The 18,396-nt window shown below is 45.1% G+C and overlaps 1 protein-coding gene across 8 annotated transcripts in view; it reads left to right on the top strand.

The window, feature by feature from the left end:
• Positions 1 to 18,396, top strand: part of ZNF516 (zinc finger protein 516) — a 168,130-nt gene that overhangs the window by 55,682 nt on the left and 94,052 nt on the right. For 4 of the 8 annotated variants that reach the window (XR_014580650.1, XM_083826714.1, XM_083826722.1 and 1 more), the window contains exon 1: positions 10,280 to 10,417. The exons of 1 other annotated variant lie outside the window; for it this stretch is intronic. The gene's annotated coding sequence lies outside the window, so the exon portion shown is untranslated. 3 more of the 8 variants (XM_083826718.1, XM_083826717.1, XM_083826716.1) reach the window with 3 other exon arrangements.

The following is an 18,396-nucleotide window of genomic DNA, read 5'->3' as shown; positions in this document are numbered from 1 at the left end:
GTCTGGGTATTACTCTTCTATTTTTTTAACAACAAAATTAAATTGTATCAATCAACACTGAGGAATATATATTTTCTCTTTTTTTTCCTTTAGTTTCAGGCAGTTTATTCCATCCATAATCTGAACAGAAACAAAACTTTTCACCGAAAAAGCCCCATGCTGTCCATTAAATCTTTTGGTTCCTATTCAGTTTGTATTGAGGGGGCTATTTATATCTTAGAGGTCTTTACCTAAGTAGGCACTTCCCGACTTGCGCTTTCTTGATTTACCACTTTGGAGTACTAATGGAAGTGAAACTAACCCATACTGGATCACCACTAGACCCTGTCTGTTCTCTGGAATGTCTTTGGGACAGACCTTCGTTCCATTCAAAGGATATTTCTCCTCCTTTAGCTCCTTTAGCTCCTCCTTTAGCTCCGTGTCCACCTCTCTCACAGCCAACTCAAGGCAGGTGCAAAAATGCTGCAGTCGAGACTGCTGCATGGATATTATCCTTGCTACACACAATGTCAGGTAAAAGCACTAAAGCATGATTCTAAGCACAGAAGCAGCGCACAAAGCGTGCCAGTGTTTGCTCTGCCTGGATCAGTAAAAGCCTCTGAGTATGCCATATCACAAGTGCCAGTAGTGAGCATAGCTGCCTAAAGGCACTGACCCATTTTACAGCTGCAAAAATTGAGGCACTGAGAGAAAACCTGGCTTATTCTACATCACACCGAAACTGAGAAAATCCCAGCATATACAGCTTCAACCGGAGCCAGGCTCAGCACAGTGCCTGGCTAGCAGAGGGCAGATGTGCTATTACTCCTTGAAGCCCCTTGCTAAATCTCTGTGCTCCTCCTTTATCCCCGCCGCTGTCTCTCTCCCACTTCCTTCAGCTATGACCAAGTGGTGTCACATGGCAATAATTCCCTGGGCAGCATTTTGGGTCCAAATGAGACATCCTGAGTCCACACTGGGACCTATGGGATAGAGCTGTGGCACAATCCATACAATGCCCGGGGAAAGGGCTCTCCTTATTCATCTGCTTGGCATTGGATTCAGCTGGACCCAAGCTGTGCAGTGTGAAAAAGGGAAAAAGTCTTGCAAACACTTGGTAAAGTCTGAGCATCCACTAGTGCACAGCTCACGTGGAACTCGATGTAGATGAATAGACGGAGTTCTAACCATGGTTTGCATTAATGATGAAAAAAATGTGCTTGTGTGTGGATGAATGTAATTCATTCATGGGTTTATGGGCCCAAAGGTCAGGGAGTGGAGGACTCTGCAACAGCTTTGATGGCTTCATTCTTCCATTCATATCTCTGAATAAGTTGAAGTGTAAAACTCACAGAATTCCCTATTAACTAAACATCTGAGAAAGCTGCTGAATGCACTTACGCGAGTCCAGATAAGCCAAAACTTTAGGTTATATAAACTAGTGACACATCCACTTGCTTTCGATACAGCAGCAGAAGCACAGCAGAATTTTATGTGTGCTAAATAAATGGCATTAGATGAACTAATGCCTTTTTTGGAGATTTTCCACTTTGCATTTGGAAGTCACGAGAATCTGGAAAACCACTTTTTTTTTAATATGGTGGGAGATTATTAAATGAGAATGTTGGTTTCAGTCTCTTGCAGGCAAATCTTACAGGGTCTGGAAGTCACCAGTGAACTTTGGAGAGGATCTTACCCTTAATATAGGCTAAACACATTTGGTAGTCAAGGGGAAAACACTTGGCTAATGACCAAGCAAATAATTCCTTTTAAAAAATGTGAAGGGAGCAAGTGAAAAATGAGGTCATTCATGCAAATATCCCATTCACTGGCACTTTTTTTTTATAACAAGATTCTGTCTACTCTGCCTGCCCTACGGCAGAGCGTTGTGGACTCTGAGTAGAAAACTTTTGAGAGTAAAGCCAGTAGGGTTACATGCTCTTTGCAGAACCGCTCGTGCTCCCTTTCTCTCAAGTGGATGGGGACACACCAGGGTTAGGGGCGTGTCGAGATGCTGCTTGTGCTCTGCTGCGTTGCCTCCTCCATGAGGGAGAGGTGAGAACAGAACAGTTTCAGGAGCCGATGTAGAGTGGCACTGCAGGCAGGGGTCTGCAAAAACGGGCAGCTTTGGGGTCCCCAAAAAACTTCCCACTGCCCAGCTGAGACCTCAGCTGCCTCCAGCTCTTAGGCAGACCTTGGGCTCATTGTCATCTACTCACATCACACTGCACCCAGCTTCCATCCACTGACCTCGTACAGACCTTGCACCAGGACAGTCACAGTGGTTGGTGCTACGCGGCAGAGAGCACAGCCAGAGGGCTTCTCCCCTCCCTTCACAGCCCCTTCACCCCTTCTTTCCCTTCATGTCACCTTTGCTACGGACTGCAAGAGGAAAGATGCATGGATTAGGTAAATTCTACCTAGGGAAGCCTTCCAGGAGTTAAGCACAAAATGGTGTACCCAGCTTTCTTTAATTCTGTAAAACAAACAAACAAAGAACAAGTTTAGCTTTAGTCACTATGTAGGCAAACCAAATGGAGTTGCCAGTACACATTCGTATGCATCCTTCTTCTCTTGAGAGACAAAACATTGGCTTGGGCGGTACTGTCAGCATCATTCTGTGAGTACTTTTGGCAGTGTTGTTACCACACTTATTTTTCAACATATTATTTTTATTACACCAAGTCCCATCAAAATAAATAGGATCCTGGACTCCTTAGATGTTAGAGGGATTTGGCATGAAATGTTCTAATGTCTCAGGGGGAAATATCTGGGATATCACATGGCAACCTACTGCAGAGTAATAAAAGTATGGCTAGTGGTATGGCTTGTATTACAAGAATCTTGTTGTACTAGTGTTGTGAAGAGCGGATCTATCTACTGCATTTGACTTTATTAAGCATAATCCTTTTATTATATGAAGCTCCTAGGAGCGAACAGGATGCTCATTCCATTGATATCAATGGGATCCTCTGCAATAAAACCAGTACTCAGGAATTCTTTGTGGAGCAGAAGGAATCCGAGAGTTGCTGGTGTGTGTAATAACTGCTTTATTTGGGGGAGTAGATCGCTACTTGTGTCAGAGGAGCAAAAGAAAGTATAAATAGAAGGAAAGAAAATGAGGCATCACTCCACAAGAACAGCATTTGAAATGAAGAAATATCTTCCATATACCTTGTTCCTCTCCTTGGGAAGTGAGATAGGTATTCTTGAATAAAAGCGCTTCTTATTCCCAAAGAAGGCACCCACACAGTGAACTGCTTCAGAACAGGTTTGGTTATTCTGCAAACAATTACGATAGCAAAAGCCATGCCCGTCGGCTTCCTCGGGGAGGAGGGGGAGGAGGTCTTGCTACATCAGGAGCCTTTTATTGGCCTGATACAGCTGTATTCCCTGCCACACTGGTGTTCAGCAGGGTCTCTGGGATGAAATGGAAATCCAAATAGTGCTTTCTGTCGACTTAAAAGTTTGTTCTGGGTTGAACAGAATTTGTGTACTTAATGGACAATCGTATATTGTAGTTTAACACTCGGCCTTTTCTGTGCTCGTTTGAAAACACCGGGGGAAAAAGCAAAGGGGATTACACTGTAGGAAACAGAGAAGCAAAAGTGCATGTTGAAATCCTGAGTATGCCACGTATTACTAAAATATCTTCAAATCCTCACCACAGAAGTTTCTAAAAACCTAGCAGCCTCTAAGTAAGGCCTTTGTTGACATGAGTGCCTCTCTTGTTACTGAATGCTCCAGGTTTATTAGCTTTGGAGTTTAACAGAGGAAAAAGGCAAATGCCTCTCAAAGTCTGTAGCAGACTGACTTCCATAACTCACTTCTGCCTTTCCAGCCAAATGGAAACAACAAAGTTGAAGTCTTCTGCAATTTCTGTTAAAAGTGAGGATAATCCGATGCTAATCATTTTTTGGTTAATAATCCTGGGTGTTTGGTTCAGCCTCTTGCTCTCAGGCAAAAGAATTCACTCAGTTGATTTGTGGATCCAAATGTGGAAAAAGGAGTCATGAATTTTGTATGATTTATGGGTAAATTAGAAAAGTGGCCAATTTGGCATAAAATTGTACAGGCAAGAAAAATGGTCTATCAGCAATGAAAAAAATAGTGGGAAGGTTTTGGAAGAGTTCCCATTCTCAAAATAATTTTCCCCAGAATTGTACATCTTTATTATGACTTACAGTGTTGTAAACTATTGCATCTTCAGATGTAATCACAGAACTGTTACTGGTTTTTAATTTATGCTATTTCAGAAATACAGGCTGCAGCACACAGTTTTAGGCATAGCAGATATACAACTACGTCTTAACTACCCACCTTCATTTGGAATTTCACGATTTGAATTTAAGAGGTAGGTAGTAATACACTAAAAACAGGCAAATGCCACACTTTTCTGATTGGAAGGAGAACCAGAGTGTGGAAAAAAAGGCTTGGGAGCTTCTGAATCTGGGGTTTTTGTCTAGCTCATTGAAAAGTTAGAGGGCACTGGCAAACTTTTTCTCCAGCCTGTGAATAGACCTTTGTGGACAAACTTCTGTATCGGTTGCAGCATCAGTGTAGTTGAGATAATAAAATCTGGGATTTAGACTCAAAAGGATCTCTATTTCTTGTTTGCAAGTTTTCACATGACTGCAGCAAAATAAATATCTGATGGTGGTTAAGTCTTTCTGTTTCTTCTGCTGCTCGTCATTGGAGATCCACATCCTAGTGCTTATGGCATATTATGTTACAGCCAACCAACTAACTTCCTCTTAAACATGCTACTTCTACTCTGTTGCTCATGATATTGATGGCTATTTTGACCTTTGCAGTTCTCTAATTACTGAAGCATTAAAATAGTACGTCAGGTAAAATATTCTCTTTTTGAAGTTCCTTTTTCCTCGCATGCCTGAGTTGAAAAACCATATAAACCGAAATTATTCAAACGCTTAGGCCACTACACAGAATGTCAAGGGAAAATTTGTCAGCGAGGACAAGTGACTGGTTTGTTCCACTTTTACTTTTGAGGGATTTTTTACTCAGCAGAAGACAGTGCATCAATGAATTTGCTGTGCTGCTACACAAGTTGTTCAAAGCATTTCCATTACTGAACTCCAGGAATGAACGTTTTTGAAGCTTCTTTTATTATTATTATTCCTTTAATTCATGTTTGTGAAGGTCTGCCCAGTAGCACTTTGTGTTATAGTTAGCAACCAGTTTCTTCGGTTTGCTTGAGGGGTGCGTTTGGTGCATCAGAGGCCGTCTTTAGCTGTTGCACCCCTTTGTCTGGTCCAGTCCAAGAGGCACTCAGACAGGCCAGTACTATCAGTTATGCTTGGATGAGCAGAAGAGGGCCTGGGGGAGGGGACAAAAACTCAGAAACAGCCCGTTTCTCCACTCCGAGGGCGTGCAGCACACCAACAGCCAGGTTCAGCCTGCTAGAAAATGCAGCGTTGCAATCGGTAGACAGCATGAAAAAGCCCAGGCCACCAAAATATGCCCTCCCAAAGATCTCTTAAAAATCTCTGTAAAAGTGGCATCCTTATTGAATTTGTCTTCCTTGAAATTAATTCGACATCGTGGCCTAGTTCTTTTTACTTCTCAACCTATTATGGGCCACATCTGTGGAATCCTGTATCAGCTATGCTGAAACCAGCTGCTGCCGAGATTCTTTCAGTTAACTCAAAATTAAGAACAGGTTTGTGGGTTCCCTACCTGCTGTGAAGCCGTGATGTAGTTTATAAAATTACATATGGGTGAGAAAATCTGACTGCCAGGGCTGGAAAAGTTGGTACTATATACAGCGTGTAGCCTGAACCTAAAATAACCGTGTATGCTGGGGCTGTACGTACTCTGCAGCATTAACTTGTTCTGCTCTCTTCTTCAATGTCATTATAAAAGCAATGTCAAATAGCTTGATGTAAGAAAATGTGGTTTTGAGAGGAGCAGAGCACAAATATCATAATCAGGCTATATCCTAGCAACTGTGTTGATGGCAGGGGCAAGTATGAAAGGCATTAGAGTTAAAAATGCTGCGTCTTCAAGAAAGTTCTCCAGATTATTCCTGCCGTAAGGAAAAGTTTGTCATGTGCCATAAATAAGATGGTGGAGACAAATGCAGGTCATATTTATCATTAGAGTAATTCCACTAATAGCAATGGGACAACTTGTATGATGAGTAAAAGGTAGAAAGGATACGACCACAACCTGACACCCCATCCAGTTTGTCATCAGATATGCCCAAGCCTCTTATTGTGGTTATGTGCTAATAGATTCCTCAGATCCAGAAATACGTGCAGCTCTTCAAATGGAAAACTATTTTGCAGTCTGTTTGCTGGATCAGTGCGTGACCAAATTAATGGGGCACAAGAGCTTGACCTTACTCCATGCAGACCAGAGTACATCAGGGCGCAAACCTTTGCGGGAGCATGGTGTATTCCTGCAGGACAAACTTCAGGATTGGCCTCGCACCGTGCAGCTACTGAGAGACAGATTTAAAGAAGAGAGAGAAATTTTTGCAGTGCACCTGAGAAGTTGATGCATTTTATCAATGAGTGTATGCATATTATTGATTGAAACCAGTTTGTTTTAGGGGGAAATCTGTGCCACTTACAGAAACTTTGAAAGCACATGAGTGGTAGAAGGGCCCATTGTAACTGGAGTCAGAAATTCGACTTTCTAGTTAAAAAACATCTCTGGGAGTGTTTCTGTGCACTGATCTGCAGATGTACATGGGTATTAGTGGCATCTGTGCCCTCTAGTTTGCAAGTTCTATACATGCCCTCTGTATTTCCAAATGTACTAAGAAAAAGCCTGTTTTAGAGCATAGAAGATTAGTGCAAGATTATTTGTTGTCAGACTTTGTGTACTTTTTTTTTTTTTTTAACTCAAGCAGGCTTTGAAAGCAAATCTCTGGTTTAGATTAAAATAAAATATATTGCTTTATTGGCAGAACTGGAGAACTAACTAAAGCTAAGGGCTGCGTTTAAAAGGGATGGTTGAGAGAGAAATATGAAGGGTGACACCAAGAAAAATGCTAGTCTGAGTCCTGAGATGGGGGAGCAGAATCCTTAAAAAAATCCCAAGAGCCTCAAGCCGTCCTGGATTTGCATTATTTCCGTACATCCTCTACATTTCAGATAGGTTTGTGGCAACAAAAAATACTTGCCAGCACAAAAGCTCTGAGCAAGCACCCAGTGAAAGCTAAAACTGACTCCTCTAGTTACATTTCACTGAAAATATCTGTGTATGTGACACGCACACACACACACACACACACACATATAAAATGTAATCCAAACTTGGCTTGTTTGCCTGCCTTGAAGTATTTATACATGCTTTCAACTTCGCTTTTAGAGACATGGCCTTTATTCCTCGCTATTCTATTATGGTGTTTCTCAGGAACCTTTCTTATCTAAACTTCCACCAATCATTCCTAAGGCTAAGTTATGCAGACAAGTCATTGCACAGATTTTCATCAAAATGCCATTTTCCTTAACTTGAGAAAGCCGAGTCCCAAACGCTGAACAAATAATTTATTAGGCTATAGCAAAAGTAAATAAATGCTTTCCTGCTCCAAGTATTTCATTAGCCAGAATTATTATACATACGAGTCTATAAATAGCAAAACGCGTATTGAGCCATTAATATCACTGACATTCTCATACAAAATACTGTAATTTAAAGAATTTGAAACAGGAGGACATCTCCTGGAAGATTTCTGGCAAAGATAAAGTGGGTAAACAATGTCTGCAAACAGATTAATCACCCGAGGTAATGGCATGTTAATAATGGTTCGAAAATTAAGGATGTCTCCTCCACCTGAAATGTCTAACGCCATCGAGGATGTCAGGCCAAAGACATTTTGCGCGTCTTCTCGGCACATGAATTCTTACCCCCCTGTTCCAGGTTTGCTTTCAAAACCCAGAAGTGCTGGGATCAGCAGAAGAAATGTGAGAAAATCTCCTATTTAAAATTACATGGACAGAGGAACTCTGCTAGTGGCTTTCCGTGAAATTAATATACCGCTTGATTGTTTTTAAAGTCTCTGCATCTTCTGAATTTTTAATTGCCTTTCCATTAAAGTGGAATGCCCCTCGCTTGCTAGGCTTCAGACGGGCTCTCCCGTCCCTTCGCCCCTGTAGCCCCACTACCCCTCATTTTATGGGAGCGAGGGGTGCAAGACTGGGCCGCATGGAAGCAAATATGGAAAATATTAAGCATTTTCAGGACTCTGTCAAGTAATACAGCAAGCGCAGTGTTGAGTGTGCTCACAATTTACTGTCTAACAAAGAGAACCTACACAGACTATGAAAGAAAAGGGGTAGGTCATGAAAATCGCATTTTTATGTAGAGGAGTTTGGAAGTCTCATGCACCTTTCATTGCTCTAACTTGTCAATTTTCACCATATGGAAATTATTAGCCTAATACTGTAGTTCTAAATACTGCCCAGGAATGCTGATTTATAATGGATTTTTTACTCTTTGTGTAAAGAAATGCTGAACTACTATATAAACTGTGATTAGGGGATCCGCGCTCTCGTGTCGTACGCGTGTGCCCGGGGTGAATTCTTGAAGCTCGGAGCGGTGACTTCTGCTTCGGTCCTCATGTGGGTGCATCCAGAATGAGCGAACTTGCAATTGTCCCAAAGGTTTGGGGCAACCGAGACCAGAATTTGGCCCGGGATTGAAAAAGCATGTAGGAAAGATGCTGATGTATACATAAGGAACAAAATCCAGGCGTTCCAGATATATTATTTACCGTCGAGGCATTAAAAACACTGCCTTAAGGTAATGAAGCTGCTTTGGAGGGATAGGCAAAGAGCATTTTTTTGGGGTGCCCTCTCAGTATTTTGACCAGCTGCTACTCATGTCCAGTAATTTTTTTTTTCTGTGAATTAGAAGTAAACGTGATTGTCCCAAATACATCCCACTCAAGCATTCATGCTGAAAGCAGCAACAATTGTCAATGACCTTTAACACGCCTGCTATTCAAATTAGTGCAGATCATTAATCACACATAGCTTACATTTTATGATTCGTGTATCCTTCATTACCAACTTTCCCTCTCGCCCCCCCCCCCCCCCCTTTCCCCCCCCGCCCCTTTTCTTTATTCCGAGGGCTCTGGCAAGCCGTGCTGCAAACAGCCGAGCTCGGAGCCCCCCCCTTCCCTCCTCCCGGTCTTGTTTTGCTGCTTTTTTTTTTTTTTTGCAAGCGGTGCCGGAGCAGCTCGCGTCCCGGAGCGCAAGACAGAGCCCGGAGGGAGGCGGGCGCGGGGCCGGGGGGCGCGGGGGCTCCGGCACCGGGCCGGGGGGGGGGATAAAGCGGGGAGCCTCCTCCAAAGTGCTCCGTGTCAATTCGACGTCATCGCACGTTACGAGACAAAGAAAGGGAAAAAAAAAAAAGAGGAAAAAAAAAAAAGAAAAGAAAAAGAAAAAAAAGAAAAAAGGGGGGAATAAAAAGTGGAGAAAAAAAAGGAAAAAAAAAAGGAAAAAAATAGGAAAAAAAAAAAAAAGCCTCCCCACTCTTGATGTCTAGGAGCAAGCTTTAGCAGATTAAATTCGGGTTTTCCAGCCGTAGACTAAACATATTCCGGTCGCCTATGGCACACATATTTGGCGTGATTAAGGCGAGCTTCGCAAACACGCAGGGAAATTGGGCTTGAACTTTTTTTTTTTTCAGGCGCAGGAGCGGGTCTGCGTGTGGCGGTGTTGTTGTTGTTGTGCTGTTTTTTGTTTGGTTGGTTGGTTTTGGGGGGGCGAGCCATATGGCAGATTGATTCGGTCGGAGGGCTTTCAACTTCCCCAGCGCGGCCGCTGAACGGTACCAAGGCTTTGATGTCTCGGCCGAGGACTTTTTGGCGTTGCGATGGGTCCGTAAATGTTTCAGCAGCGCCATTCGCGCCCCCCCACCCCCAAAAAATAAAAAGAATTAAAAAAAAAAAAAGGAAAAAGAAGAAAAAGAGAAAGGAAAAGAGAAAAAAATGAAATAATAAAAAAAGGATAAAAAAAAGAAAAGTGAAAAAAGAAAAAAGGGAAAAAAGGGGGAAAAAAAGGAAAAATGGAAAAAAAAAAGGAAAAAGAAGGGGAAAAAGGAAAAAAAGGGGGAAAAAAGGGGGGAAAAAAGGGAAAAGCAAAGTTTCTCCTGGAAATGCATCTGGGGCAGCCCCGCACCTTGCCGGGCGGAGGGAGGGCCGTGGGAAGCGGGTCCGCGGCAGCCCCCCCCCCGGCGCCCCCCTCTCCCCCCCGGCACGGGCGCGGGCGGTGCGCGGGGGCGGTCCGCGGGCGCGGGGCGCGGCGGGGGCCGGCGGGGGCCGGCGGGGGCCGGGGGCCGCCCCCGTGGAGCCGCTCGGCGGATCATGTGCAGCTCCTCGCCGCCGCCGCTCGCATGCGGCGCTCGGCTTCACCTTCAGGGCGGCGGGGGGGCTTCCCCGCGGAGGAAAGCGGCCGAGGAGGAGGTGAGGGAGGGTCCCCCGGGGGTGGGGGGCAGCGTCCCCGGGGGAAAAGTTCGCCCCCCGCCCCCCCCCCCCCCGCTTGCACGCGTGGGGTTGGGGTGTCCCCCACCCCCCCCCATCCCCGCTTGCAGTCCCTCGGGTCCAAAATGGGAACTTTTGGGGTGTCGGGGACCGGTGTGGCCGCTGGGGGGGGGGCAGGGGGCTCCGGGGGGGCTTTGCACGCTCGGGAGGGGGGCGCTGAGCGCCGCGTTAGCCCGTTAAGAGACAAAGAGCAAATTGCCTTCCCTGAAAGTAAAACGCTGCGGCTAATGAAGGTGGGTGATGGGGCTCCGAGCCCGAGGAGCCGCTTAAATTATTGAGTGTTTTCTTCGCCTTTCTTACTCTTATTATTGTTATTTTCCCGGTGGTGTTGGCTCGGCGTGCGCGTAAAAACGCCTCGTATTGCGCCCTTGTTCCCGAGTTGCTCGCAGTTGCCGGCAGATAAGTGAGTGCTCCCCATTAAAGAAGTGCACAGTTTATCAAAGGAAGTTGGGGGTGGGTGGGGAGAGAAAACAATTCCTCCCGCATAGACGGCGAGAAGGGCTCGAAGGACGGTGTCCCCGGAGCGATCCTTTCCAGGAGAAGGGAGAAAACCGCCCGGGTGGGGTGGGGGGACTTGATGTGGATGGCAAGGAAAAAAAAAAAAAAGTGTGTGTGTGTGGGGGGGGTGGCTGGAGAGGCAAGAAGAATAGAAATAATGCAGTTCCAGACATTTTGTGCTATAAAAGCTTTCCTCCTCCTCCTCCTCGTCCTCCCTCCCCCCGCTCCTATCTTCGGTGCTCATTAGCATCCGGCGGAGTTGCGAGCCTAATGCGAATTAAGCACCCGGGCAAGTTTAGGGAAAGTTTTCTATGGGTAAACTTTGTTCCGGGCGACCAAGGTGGGGGATTAAAGCGGGCGGGTACGTGTGCGGAGGCTTGTGGGGAATGACAGCCAGCCCTTTTTTTTTTTTTTTCTCTTTTTTTTTTTTTTTTTTTTCTCGGAAAAGCAGCTAACCCCCGCAATTAACTGCCGTAGCCGAACCGTGTATTCGAAGCTGGAGAGCGTCGGGTCGGAGCCGGCGCCGTTTATTTGTCAGGAACCTTTACTACAGCTGGCGGCAGCAGGCAGGGACCTTGGGGGCAATGCGCATTGTGCGTCCCGAGCCCGGTCCCAGCGTTGCGGCTGCGGGCGCTCGACGTGCGAATGTAAAATTTGCTCGGGCGACTTTGGAAAACATTAATTCTGCTCTTTATTTAATCCAGATGCACGGCTCCCCTCCCCCCCCCCCCCCTTTTGCTGCCTTATTGTTGGTTTACGTTTTCTGAAAAGGCGACTGGTGTAACCTGTGGAATTTGAAATGCAAATAAAAGCCTGTGGGAGCTGAGGCAGAACAAATCAGCATTTATAAAGTGAAAAAGATTTAATGTCTTTGAAACCATTGCGAGATTATTTATTTTTTTTACAAGAACCGAATCGTGACGTCAGGTCGTTTGGGAAAGATTTTTTTTTTTATTATTATTTTTTTATTTTTTAATGTCTGAAACCCGGGTATGCGGAGCGCTTACAGGAAAAACAGATTACAAGATTAACATCTGTTAACATGATCGTTTATCTCCAGCCAAAAATAGGTCAGGCCTTTCTTAAGGAAACGCGATTGCCGGCCGCATGATTAAATAATGAAATTAGGCTGATGAGTTCATAAATTAACGCGGGTCGGCAGCATCCATAACCTGACCTGTGACAAAAACATGCAAATCGGGAGGGGGGGGGGGACAGGGGGAGCAGCGTAAGGTCAAAGTCCCTTTTTGGGGAGAGACTCGACTCTTTCCTCCTCCTCCTCTTCCTCCCCGCCCTCCCCGGACTGCCTCCCCCCCCCGGGGAGCCCAAGTTCCCTCGGCGGGGAGGGGCGCCGGGGGTGTCACGGCCGGGGGCGGAGGCAGCCCGGAGGGGGGGGGGACAAGGAGAAGGGGGGGGGGGACACCGCCCGGTCCCCGCCCGCCCGCGGTCCCCACCCCGCCGGGGCGGCTCCTGAGAGCCCCGAGCCCGCCCCCGGCCCCGCCCGGCCCCGCTGGGGGGGATTTGGGGGCAGGATTTTGGGGGGGGGGGGTGAGTCCGGGCGTGGCGAGGTGCGGCGCTGCCTTCAGCCCCCGGCGCATCCTCCGCCCGGCCTCGTTATTTGCATCCAGGCTCCCTGCAAACGGGAGGAGGAGGAGGAGAAGGGGGGGGGATTGTTGTTTTTTTTATTTTATATATATATATATATATAAAACATTATTTGTTTTGGGGAAGTGAATGCAGAAGTACCCCTGCGACCCCCCCCCCCCGGGCCCGCAGCGAGGGTCCCCCCCGCGCGTTGGCGCTGCGCCACCGGCTGTATTTCACGCTCGCTGCGCTAAATGAGTTAGCAGCGAGAGGGTTTTTCATTAGCTCGGCTTGGCAACCATCCTTTGGTTGCCCCCCTCCCCCCCAAAAAAAAGCAGAGTTTTAGGTGCAGGTGTGTGCGTGCGTGCGGGGATGTGGGTGCTGCGCCGAGGCAGGTGTGTGCACACGCATGCGTGTGAGGTCGGGGATCACAGCTGTGCTCCCTCCGTGCAGCCCCCCAAGCTCCTCAGGCTTGCTGCTGCTGGGGGGCAGCAGGTCGGGAATAACTGTATTGCAAGAGGTCTTGGGTGTTTTTGTGGAAAAGCAGCTTTTGGAGCAAGGTTTTCATCAAGGTGGGGAGCGTTTGGGGAGTTTTACTTATGCGATGAGGTGTGGTGGCTGGCATGGAAGAGCGGTGAGTGCTGCCGCTTTGTTTTCCACCAATGCATCCTTTGGCGCTGTCTCTACAAACCCAACGTTGGCTGTCCCCTCCCTGCACACCTGGACCTGCCAGGGATGATCACTGGGATTTTAGGGAGCTTTCTGCCCTGTGAAGCTGGCAGCCGAAGTTGTGCGGGAGCACCTGTGGCGTAAGGAGCCCTACGGTTGGGTTGTTCAAGGGGACACCTTCAGTTTCACAGGAGTAACCTCCACAGCCATCGTGAGTGAGCTCCGCGTCGCCAAGTGACTTTGTGGAGGGCTGGTTTGCTTCGTGTGACGGGCACTGTGCACGCCCTTACCAGTGCCTGGTGTGAAATACTGCTCAGATCTCGCTGATAATTCTTGTCTGGGCCTCATTGTCAAGCCTCCAGTACCTTTAAAGCCCAGTGACGTGGGAGGGGTACCTAGTTAGTATTGTGTGGCCTGCGTGAACAATAGGGCATTATTTACCACCCCCCTGAGGCCCCCAAACTGTTAGTTGAATATGTAGGGATAATACAAAAGGAGGGGGAAAAAAAAAAAGGAAATATTATATTAAGCAGCAGTGGGAATAACATTGTTTTAAAGCAAGGAATGATGTAACAGGTTATCCAAAACATGCTTAAAGAAGGGAGTGGTGTTTGTGAACATGGCTCCTATCTAGGCGCAGCATGAGGTCAATTGCTGGCCGCGACTAAAACAATATGCATCCAGAGCTGCATGCCGTCCCTCCGTAAATATGTGCAGCTATTTCTCTGCACATCACAGAAAAGAAAACAGTTTACATCACTAAGATGAAAGCTACCTATTGTTACTTGCCAGTGACCTCAACAACAGTGTCGCTGGCTGGGATGGAGCGAGGAGGTGACATTTAACTTTCGGAGATTAAAGTTTTCCTGTGACAGTGACTAATGTCTTTACTTTAAAAATCAGGCTCATCATATGTTTTTATAGTTGGTCATAGTATCGTGCTGTCACCGAGATTTAATAATGCCAATTATCAGCACAAAAGTACCCATCGGAAAGGTGAAAAGGGTTGTGCCATCCTCTGAACCTCTGCCTGTCCAACTGCCCATAAGTGCAGTCACCCTTCATTTTAGCACACAAAGATGTTTAAGACTTGATGTTTTACACGTCTGCTTAGGAAGCAGGGACGTTGTCTTCAACTGACTGAAAATATAAATACGCTTTAAAACGCGCCTTGATGTGGGTGCTTGTGTAGCTGATGCCATAGGGGACAGCCCGGAACAGCGTAGCTGGATGAATGATGTAGTCACGAACTGCTGCAAACTTTGGGTGGTCTACTTATTTGGGTTTGTTTTTAAGGGCTTTACGTGCAGGTGACTTCAACAGCTACCTGTTGTTACCTGTGATACTGCCTGGTGGGCTTTACCTTGAGATCCTATCTAGCGAGGGGTGGATTCTATATTTAGCGCGGTCCAAATCCAGTCAAATCAGTAACAACTTTGAAAGACCTCGCTTCTGAAAATGCCTAAATTCATGCTTAGCCAAGTACTTCTGTGACTTCTTTGGGAGTGCACACTGTCTGCAGAAAGAGCAAACGCGTAAGCCTTTGTGAGACCGGTGACAAAGTCTGCGTATGGATACTCAAACTGGAAAGCTGGGTTTGACTGTCTTGTTTCTTAAAGTCATCAAAATAGAAAGCTGAAATACAAAGTGATTGCATTTTACAGGAAGTAACTTGTCTGAGCTCGCTGAATTTACAAGTAAAATGTGCTGGTTTAAATTTTTGAGACACAAGTATGACTTTGTAGATACACACCTTTTAAGCCTGAATGGGCACTAGATTTTTGCACAGAAAGAGAAGTTGAGGAAATGGACTGCTGTTTTTCCTGATTATGTGGTGTTCCTCTGTTGGGTAAGAGCGTGTACAACCTTCCCATAAATTGACTTGCTGCTTGTGGGCGCAGTGCTGTCCCCTAATGAGCATGCTTGCCACTCCCTTTGACTACTGGGAGTTGCATGAGGGTTTCTCAGGGTGGAATTACAGTTTCTGTATTTCAATAGCAGAGCCTGAAATCCTTAAGAATATTGATGCTTAATCAGCTAAAACTTACTTTGGTGTTCTTTTTTTCTTATTATTCTTTTTCTCCGTAGCCATAAACTTCATCTGGATAATTAATCACAGCATTGCAAGAAAGCAGCCAAAAAAAAAAAAGTCACATTTATTTGATTAGATATCTGCAACATAAATATTTGAACCTTGGAGCAACATTGCTTTTTTGAAAGCAGACATCTTACATGCTGCGAATGTTTATACGTTTCAGTGCTAGGATAAAGCTGTTATGACTCAGTCACTTAAGGCAAAATTCTGATTTTCGGTTACCCACTGTAACTGCACAGTGACTCTGGGGGGGCATTACCCGCACAGTGCTTTGGAGTTAGTACATAACGAATGGCAGCTTTCTTGTTTGTAACTTGTACATGAGAAGTAAGTGAGACTTCCCTTCCTTTCCCAGCAGAAACGATTCTAGTAAATGTTATGGTAGGGAGCCTGCGTTAAAACATGCTAGTGGGTTATGGTCCAGGTAGTTACCATTGCCATAGCTTTCATTAGGATGATGACTTCATTGCAAATGTTTACTTTCATTACCCAACTGTTAGTCAGCAAAAGTTCTGTCTCTTGATCTGCTGAACCTGCTTTGCTATTTGAAGCTGTTGAGCTTTATGTTGTGTGGTGGTTTTTTTTGATGCAATGATTGCTCAACGTTGATTATTCATTTTTTGATGTTGTTTACATCTTGGTTATCTGTAGAGCCGCATCAACGCTGTTACACGTTTCATGTTAGCAGTTTCTCTTTGCATTCCAGAAACTGTATTACGGCAACACTTCTTATGCAAACAGACTCAGGGAATTAAGCATATGTTCGGAGATTAAATTAGTGCACGGATGGACAGTGCTTGTATCTCTTAAGTTGCAGCCAAACTATTTATTGCCTAATAAGTTCTAGCAGGTATTTTATAGCAGTAGCACTTGGCTGCTGTGAGATAATACGTTTGTTTACTGCTCCTGAGTCGTGTGCTAACGTTGTGAATCCATGTGGTGCAGGGGCACTGGGAAGGCAGCTATTTTTGCGGTGATGAAGTCACACGTTCAGGTTTGTTAATGAAGACGGTGCGCTGAGCTGCTGTAAACCTCACAGTATGGAAGCACAGAGGCTTTTACTGGGGATTCACAGTTGCTTACATTTGGATGACTATTAAAATTCCCTTTTGCTCATCGTTCATTGAAAAGATTGCTTTTGGAAAGGAGTTCAATTCGTATCAGCAGGTCATTGTGTAGCTTAACACTTGTTCCACAAAATCCACGTTTCATTATAGGCAGTGGCGGAAGCCATAGGCCAGGCATTGCTGTTGCACAACCGTCGTAAAGCCAAGGTAACTTTAGTAGAGTTGGGCTGAATATACAGGGCTGTGTGTGGGGATGAATTTAGCACACAGCACTTAGCTCCTAATTAAAGCTTATAGCATTACATCAGTAATCAGGGCACTCTTAGAATCTCTAAGAAATTACTTTTTTCTTTGTTTGCTCCTCTCCATTTTCTTGCTTACTGTCTCGCCATCCGGCGTTGGGAGCTTGCCTTCCCATGCTATGGCTGTCATATTTACGTCTTGGAGAAAATGTGTTCCAGCAGTCTACTCCAAATTGCAAAGCAGGATAATTTTGTGGCTCCCCAAATCTTTAAGGACAGTTTCTAAAATGATCTAGCTTTTAATCTTCTTTTCAAAGTAAAATAGAAACTACAAAGCACATGTAATTACAATTTGTGGCTATTTTTAGCATCCTGACATGTTTAGTTTATACTGAAATGATAAAAACAAATACTCAGCACCCGGGGTAGGCAGACAGTTTTCAAACCCAACGGCATCCGCTCCATCTACACTGCGTGTTATTTCATACATGTTTGCTTTGGTGTTTTTTTTTTTTTTTTGGTTGGGAGTCTAACAAAACTGTATGTTTCAGTACATTACAGAGGGGTGCAGAGAAAATGAGAGCTCTGTGCATCGGGTAGTTCCGGTTTGGAGTGTTTTGCTGAAAATCAGATCAAATGTCAGTGAGTTTTAATGTATTCCAAACACACACATGCTTTTCTTTTCAATCAGGTAGAATAAAGGAAGAACAGTGAGTTGGCTTGCTGCTATTTTCACGCTGTGCGGAAACGCTCGTGTTGGTTTGTTGCAGTGATAAAGCTGCCTCAGTCGTATTTTTTTTTAATTTTTTATTGTTTTTTAACAAGATGGTGATCAGTGAAGTGGCATTCATTTTCAGGAAATAGACTGGTAGAAACAGAGGTGCTCACAAGTGCTTTAGTCATAACTGTAGTCTAGTTTTAAAATAATGTTTATTCATTAACAATAGGTTGGGGAAAGAAATTATCCTTTTTTTTTTAAAGGGCAGTGTGTGTTCAGTCACCATGTGGTAGTATTTAACCCATATTGTGTGAACTGGCAACGAGTTGCATTTATGCTCTGACTTGTTTTAGCGTTTAGACTGTTCTTTTTCTCATATCTAGTACAATAAATGATGCATTTAAAGTTGTGCAATGTAACTATGTCTTTTGCTATTTTGCTACATTGTTACAATGATACCAGGTTCATGAGTAAGCGATTTTTTTTTCCTCCTGAAATAACTTCTTAAGAAATAGTTGAGCTCTGAATGTTGAAATGATTTGCGAGAAGAGTTACGAACAATAGCCTGTGGCACGACGTGCTGTAAAGAATTGCGGGGCAAAGTGTTACTCTGCTGGCTGAAACTAGAGCTGCTCCTTTGATAGCTGAGGATGTGCTTGGAAAGACTTTTTTTTTTTTTTTCCTCCCCCCCCCCCCCGTACAGTCTCACAGAAGTTGCTTATTTGCCAATTCTAGTAGATGCGCTCTGTCTTCCCTTGCAGTAGACTGTGTGGCATCCACATTGGTGTGCTGGTACCAGTATCGGCAGCCACAAGTATGATAAAACCATGAATCAGGCAGCTTACTTAAACCGTGCAATTAGGGAAATGAGGTCATTTATTTTCCCTTTGGATTTCAAGCCCCTAGTGGTTGTCTTTTCAAACTTTCTTTCTCTGTGCAGTCATAGGTATGGACATCTCTGGGGCTTCAGGAGTTCAGGCTCTACTGGGGAGCACTGAGATATGCAGTTAGCTGCACTCGGTGTGTTG

Source organism: Anser anser (genome assembly GCF_964211835.1).
Source record: "Anser anser genome assembly, chromosome: 2".
Classification (NCBI taxonomy): Eukaryota; Metazoa; Chordata; class Aves; order Anseriformes; family Anatidae; genus Anser; species Anser anser.
The sequence above is the reverse complement of the archived record's forward strand: the minus strand, read 5'-3'. Positions and strand labels throughout refer to the sequence as shown.